The sequence below is a fragment of the Pteronotus mesoamericanus genome, unplaced genomic scaffold (genome assembly GCF_021234165.1).
Source record: "Pteronotus mesoamericanus isolate MK-2021 breed Mesoamerican mustached bat unplaced genomic scaffold, CSHL_Meso_final scaffold_174, whole genome shotgun sequence".
Taxonomy (NCBI): Eukaryota; Metazoa; Chordata; class Mammalia; order Chiroptera; family Mormoopidae; genus Pteronotus; species Pteronotus mesoamericanus.
The window spans coordinates 27,614,308-27,621,734 of record NW_026555309.1 but is presented as its reverse complement, the minus strand read 5'-3'; positions in this window follow the sequence as shown (position 1 = coordinate 27,621,734).

Here is a 7,427-nt window from a genome sequence, read left to right as displayed (position 1 = left end):
CATTAAAATAGTCATGTTCATTAATCATAACTGTATTCCAAAATTTTTAAAAATGAAATGTATATCTGTCTTCATGTAAAATCTACTTTTTAAATCTTATTACCCATTATTATACCAGGAAAACTGTGAGACAATTTGAAACAACTAGTCTCTTTAAATTTTGTTTCCATATTAATAACGTCCTTGGGTATTTCCATCATCATAATAGATTTTGTCATAACATGATTAAGTGAAGAAGTAATTTTCACTCCTGTTAAATGACTTTAGTTATGAAAGTATCATACTTCTCTCTGGTTCCTTTAACCAGGGTTTTGTTATTATAAAGTACCCTAATTTTCATAATGCTAAGAGGTATGGAGGGCTAGGGTCTCACAAAGTACTGTTAAAACATGTAAACTTGACTATCCAGTTTCTTACTTTAGACATCCTTTACAATTTGTGAAATATTTCTACATGAGTCTGAAGTTTGAATTAATGTATACATGTGAGCATAAACAAGATTTGGATAATGATCAATTATTTTATCCATATATTGAGTACCCATTAAAAGCTAAAAATCATTAGTGCCGAACAAAGCACACAAGGATAGAGCTTAAAGGATAATAAACAATGTTGTTTTGAGGTATTATGAACAAAGTCTTAACAAATGATTATAAATGCAATTAAATGCTCTGTATAAACTGTAAAAGAACTGTATAAACAAAGAAGAAGGAACTATTTTAGACGCCTTGTTCAGCCATAACTTCTGTAAGGCACCATTTCTACTGAGGCTTTGAAGGCCAGAGGATGACAAAAAACACAGAAAGGAACTCTAACGGTGAAGAAATAGCACTTGAAAAGGTCTTGGTTTGCAAAAAGTTCAGGTTTCTTGAACACATTCAAAGAAAAGAAATGTATTAGAGTATTTGCCCTATGTTTAAAAAACAGTAAAACTGGATATTTTATTATTATTATATATATTTTGCAGAAAATATTCTGTAAAATGAAAATTGACTCACCCAACAAGTTTGTATAATTGATCCCAAAGCAATGTGAGGCATTGGTCCATTATGACACAGATAAGGGGAAATGTGCAGATAATTATTCATGAATTCAAAGTCAACATTATATTTTAAAGGTTATAGGCGATAATAGTACTCTTCCTATGAACTTCATTTAATTACTAATCGTTGAGTTAATATTGTATTGTTTCAACTGTAGAAATTCTTTATACAAGTTCATATATGTCAGCGAAGAGTTTGCTTTCTTTTCACATCCCCCAAAATGAAGTCAGACTTTGATAATGACTTCAAAAACAGAGGATATTCATGCGGAGAGGAAAATTACACTTAGAAATGCTGAGAGTTCCCTCACAAGCATATGTCATTTTTATGCTGTCTGCATTTGTTATCTTGCCTGCAATACTGTTTATTTAAATTAAAATATTTTTAAAGTGATATTAGGATATAATTTCTGTTTTCTCAGTAGAATTTAGATTGTTTAAAATTTTATAGGTCATAACAATATTGAGAGCTTTTCAGTTAAAATACAAAGTTGTAAAATATATGATAAACCTGCGAGCAAACTTAATGATACTGAATTTATAATAGTGGTTATTTTACTTCCAGCAGCCAGGCTGACCTTCTGGCTGTAGGTCTCTGCTCATTGGGAAGGCTTCCCAAAGTCCTTACAATGAAGTACCTAGAGTGTCTCTCAGGATCTGTCATTCCCCCAGCCTTTCAGGCCTTGCTTTCTACTGTGTTTCATATGCATTGCGCTCTGCTAGGCCAGTCTCCAGTTCAGCTGAACTCTAGCTTAACTCCAACATCAAACCTTCTTCCCCCTGTGACCTCGGTCTCCTGCAATTACCCCCCAAATATCCGCGTGGCTCACTCTCCCAACCCGCATGTTAATTCTCAAACGGCAGCTCGTCACACGAGCACTCCTTGAGCAGCACAGATGAACGAACAGCCTCCGTTGCCACAGGACTGCACCCTTGTCGCACATTATTTTTCTTGTTGTGCCTGATTTTCTTCCCATAATACTTTTCATCTTACGTAAGTATGAGTATATATTAATTAATTTATTGTTTCTACTATGCTCTATGGGAATAGGAATTTTGTATATTTCCCTGCTTTGATTCCCAGTGTCTAGAAAAATTCTATGATTCTAAAACATTGTGACATGTTTAATCAATGAGATAATTTGGGACCCTATTTAATGTTTTGTTGGGCAGTTTTAAGTAATTTACAATTAATTTATGAAAACAGACATTTGAGATTTTGATATTCACAAAAAATCAGAGATTAAAGAAAATTCTCCAGTTTTTTTTAATAGAATACTATTGTTGATGTCTTTTGAAATACAGATACAAATATATTAAACTAGGTTTACTTTGTATGACCTGGTGTTTTGATAATCACACTATTCAAATTTATTTTATAAAATTACAATAAAAAAACCAGAGGACCAGTCTGGGCTGGTGTGGCTCAGTTGATTGAGTGCTGGCCTGCAAACCAAAAGTTCGCCAGGTCAATTCCAGATCAGGGCACGTGTCTGGGTTGCGGGCCAGTTCCCTGGCTGGGGACAAGATAGGCAACCAATCAATCTATTTCTCGCACCTTGCTGTTTCTCTCCTTCTCTTTCTCCCTCCCTTCCCCTCTCTTTAAAAGTAAATAAATAAAATCTTTTAAAAAAGATATTTAAAAAAAAATCAGAAGACCAAATTTGTTAATGAAAGTGAGTTGGAGCATAACTATTAATGCAATAGCTTGTTTTTGAGCAACATAAAGAGAAAAGGGCTAACCCTCTTTTTCAGGCTCATTGATTACCTGGCCTAGGCCTAAAAAGTTTTCCCTTGATGAAAGGGGCAGTGGAGGATGTCTTATAACCAGGGTCAAAAGTTAAGGATCCTGTGCACCAACACTGGAGTTCTACGTGAAATTGAAGGGAGACATGTCTGTTTTCCTTCTCTTTTTATACTATGCTTCATGTTGCTTAACCTTATTAGTATTATTCAAGAACGGTCTCTCCTAAATCTCATGCTTATTCTACCATATTAATGTCTCAGGTCTAATGGTCAAAGTATAAAGTTCTAGTTGTTTAATAATATTCATTGTTGTGTAGATCCACAACTGGGGCTCAGCAGTCCAAAATAAAGCAGAGGAGCTGGTAACAGTGAGAGAAAGTTCCTAGCAACAGCCTCTAGAGCTGTTACCGAAGAGCACGTCTCCGCCCAGGGAACCGGCTTTCTAGGCAATTTCCTACTCAGAAAGATTCAGAAGTTAGAAGTATAAAAGAAGGCAAGCCGCTAGAACCACTGAACAACAGAGAGAATCTAACTATAGAAGAGTAGCTGTGGCCTTAGAGTAAGAGAGAAGCCGAGTTATTGGGTCCGTGTTTTCTGTCTACAAAAATACACCAGGTATTAGCTGTGCCATCATCATTTTGATTAGTAAAATGGACAAGAAGGATAAGAATCTGGAGGGTTGCAGTGAAAACTGAATGAGATTAAATAACGGGCCATGTGATATGAGAGCACTGCCAGTTTCTCATCGTTCTTTTATATATGAACACATAGTACAATCTTAGTTAATACTGGGGAGGTAAATGTCATGATTTTAGATATAGTCACTAAAATACATTTTAAAATGAAAATAATCGCACCTTCTAGAAATATTATGCAAAAAGTGTACAATTAGTTCCATTTTCTGGCTTGATAAATTTTATAAATGTGATTGCCTTTACCCACACCACCACTGCTGGGTTGCTTGATGTTGGTTCTTAGAGATTAAAATGACATTTTTTTTTCAAATGAGAAGAAACTGGAGGACTGATTTAAATGCAATTGAGTCACATGAATGTCCATGCTTTTCAATAATCTTGTGATATATGAATTATATGAAACAAAATTACTCATGGTGGACTAAAATGTGTCTTTAGCCATAAAGAAAACAAATGTGTCTGCACTTAATACAACAATTTGAAAAATGAAGTTAATGAAGAAACTAAGAACATGATTGGTTTTCAATCTTATTGTAAAAAAAAAAAAAGAACCCTTAGGAAATATGATTGATTATCTGAGCCATTCAAAATTGAATGTATTTTTAGACTGAAAAAATATAGAAGGGTAAAATTTACATTTTGGGGAAAATTTTTATTAGTTGAGTTGCTATTATAATAATCCTTTAAAAATGTGTTGTCACTGTGTGACCATATATCTTTCCCTTCAATATGGATATAAGCAATTACAGAGTAGTTGTTTTTAATAAAATTAATCCCTGAAGCACATTTGGCACATACATAATGACAATACTGAAAAACTACCGAATGTCATTTGATATAAAGTAACTCTAGTTTTTCATGTGTGAAATACAAGAGAAAAATAAATTTTGGCTCCAGGGAAGACATATCTTGATGCCTACATAAAAAATATTAACTTTCTTTTTTAAAGTTTATTTTTTCAATTATATTTGACATACACTATCATATTAGTTTCAGTGTACAAAATAGTGATTACACATTTATATACCTTATGAAGTTATTACCCTGGTAAATCTAGTATTCAGCTGATACAATACATAGTTGTCCCAATGCTATTGACTATATCCCCTATGTTGTACTTTATTTACATCCCCATTATTATTTTAATAACTGGCAATTTGTACTTCTTAATCCCGTTTATATTTTTCCCCCATCCTTCTAAACCCCTCCCATCTGGCAACTAACAATAGGTTCTCTGTATTAATGAGTTTGTTTATATTTTTTGTATTCATTTATTTTGTTTTTTAGATTCCATGTACAAAAAAGAATTAACATAAAAAAATGTCCATACTGTCCAAGGCAATCTACAGATTCAATGCAATCCCTACCAAAACACCAATGGCATTTTTCACAGAAATAGAACAACTAATCCCAAACTTTGTGTGGGACCACTGAATACCTCAAATTGCCAAAGAAACCTTGATAAAGGAGAATTAAACTGGAAATAGCACTCTATCTCATATCAAACTATACTACAAGGCCACAGTACTGGCATAAAAACAGACGCATAGATCAATGGAACAGAATAGAAAGCCCAGAAATAAACCCACACCTATATAGTCAACTAAACTATGATGAAGGTAGCAGGAATATACTACTGGGTAAAGACAACCTCTTCAGTAAATGGAATAAATAGTGTTGAGTCAACTGGACAGATTATGCAAAAGAAAAAAAGAAGAAGAAGAAGAAGAAGAAGAAGGAAACAGACCACTTTTTTACACCATATACAAAATGAACTCAAAATGCATTAAGACTTAAATGTAAGACCTGAAACCATAAAACTTCTAGAAAAAAACAGAGAGGAAGATATTTGATAACACTTTTAGCAACTTTTTTTTTTTTGGACATGTCTACCCAGGCAAGGGTAACAAAAGAAAAAGTAAAACTATTGGGACTACATCAAACTAAAATATTAACTAGTTAAACACACACACACACATGGTTGTGGTGACAGCCTGTTATACTGGGTTGCCTTAGTTAAAGCTTCTCTGCCAAAACAGAAAATAACATCAAAAGGAAAAAAGAAATTTTATTTAGTTCTAAAGATTTTACTTATTTATTTTTAGAGAGGGGAATGGAGGATAAAGAGAGGAAGAGAAATATCAACATGTGGTTGCCTCTCGTGCACCCCCCACTGGTGACCTGGCCTGCAACCCAAGGCATTTTCCCTGACTGAGAATCAAACCGACGACCCTTTGGTTCTCAGGCTGGCGCTCGATCCACTGAGCCGATCAACTGAGCCGTACCAGCCAGGGCTATGTAATTTTATTTTTATTTTAAAAAATATTTCAAAGGGGATGAGCTGAGGGAGGGAAGGAGGGAAGGAGGGAGGGGGCAAGGGAAAGTGGTGGGGGGTTGGCAGAGACAAATGTATTTGAAAAAATAAAATAAAATTTTAAAAAATATTTATTTTTGGAAGGGAGGGATAAAGGGAGGGAAAGAAACATCCTGTGGTTGCCTCTCATGCGCCCCCTACTGGGGACCTCTCCCACAACCTACACATGTCCCCTGACTTACTGAACCTACGACAGCCGGTGGATTATTTTTAAAAATTTAGTTCGTAGTTCCGTTTACCAACAAGGAAATTTAGTGGAACATTTTAATTCTTGGTAATATGAAATTACTGGTTTTTAATTTCTGGAAAAATTAAGCAAACATATATGATGAATTTCAAAAAAAATTAGTATTGCATCCAGATTTTATGGAAAGAGATTTCCTTGTTTTACTACTTTGTGAAATAAAAAGTGCTGGGAGAGCTGATGGCCACCTGGTGTGACACACACCCTCCTGCTCCAGGCTTCTTATTTCCTTCCCTCCGTGAGATCTGGAGGGGCATGAATCCCACAAAACAACTCTAAGATTTCATTTAAATGCCATTTCTATTTTCCTTAATTTACTTAATTTTCACCTTAATTTAGAAAAGCAAGTCAATAATCACCAGAACTACTTAAAAGCCAAAATGAATTGCATTAATGTCTGAACAAAACAACTTGCATCAATATCTGCATGTAATTGACAAATATAATTCTATAAACATTTTGATTATTTTACACAGTTCACTTTTTCCTATTGAATGGCATATAAAATTATTAGATTATCATGATAATTTCCTACATAAAACACTTAGTTATTCCCTCCAAAACTTCCTTATCTCAGTAAATGGTATGACCACACAATTGTTCAAGCAAAGGAAAACAAAAACTAAAAATTAGACATTTAGACATTATTTTTAAATCCTCCTATTTTCTAATCTCTCACATTTGATCTCATTAGTTGGTCCTGTTATTTCCACGCTCAAGGTAGGTTTCAAATCCTTTCATTTTTTTCCCCACTCAGTTGTCGACCTACTGTCCAAACCATCATTGCTTTTCTGCCTGAATATAACATTCTTTATACTATGCTTCCTACTTCCACTCTCTTCCTACAGAGATGACAGCATGATCTGTGGTAAGGTTTATATTACTTCACTACTTAAATGTATTTCATGGCTACTCTGAATTTAATGCACAGACTCTAACTGATCTCCTTGGCTCCATATAATTTGGTTTTTGTTTAACCTTTCTCCCCACTGATTATTGAGCCCCTTCTGCATTGCCCTTGTTTCCAGATTGGCAGTTTTTATACCTGTTATCGGAGTGGGCTATTCCACAGGCTATTGGAGTGTGTGATTTCTTCTCATCCTCAGGAATCATGCTGTTCACATGTCATCTCCTTGAAGAGGTTCTCCTTGACGACACTAGCGAAAAGAACACCCATGGTCTCTAGTATTCTCTGTCACGTCATCCTGATTTTTATCTTACAATTTCATTTTACTACTCATATCATTTTATTGTATATATTTGTCCCCCAAAATGTTTCTTGAAGGGGTAATGGAGGCAGGAACAAAAGGATAATGGAAAATCTCT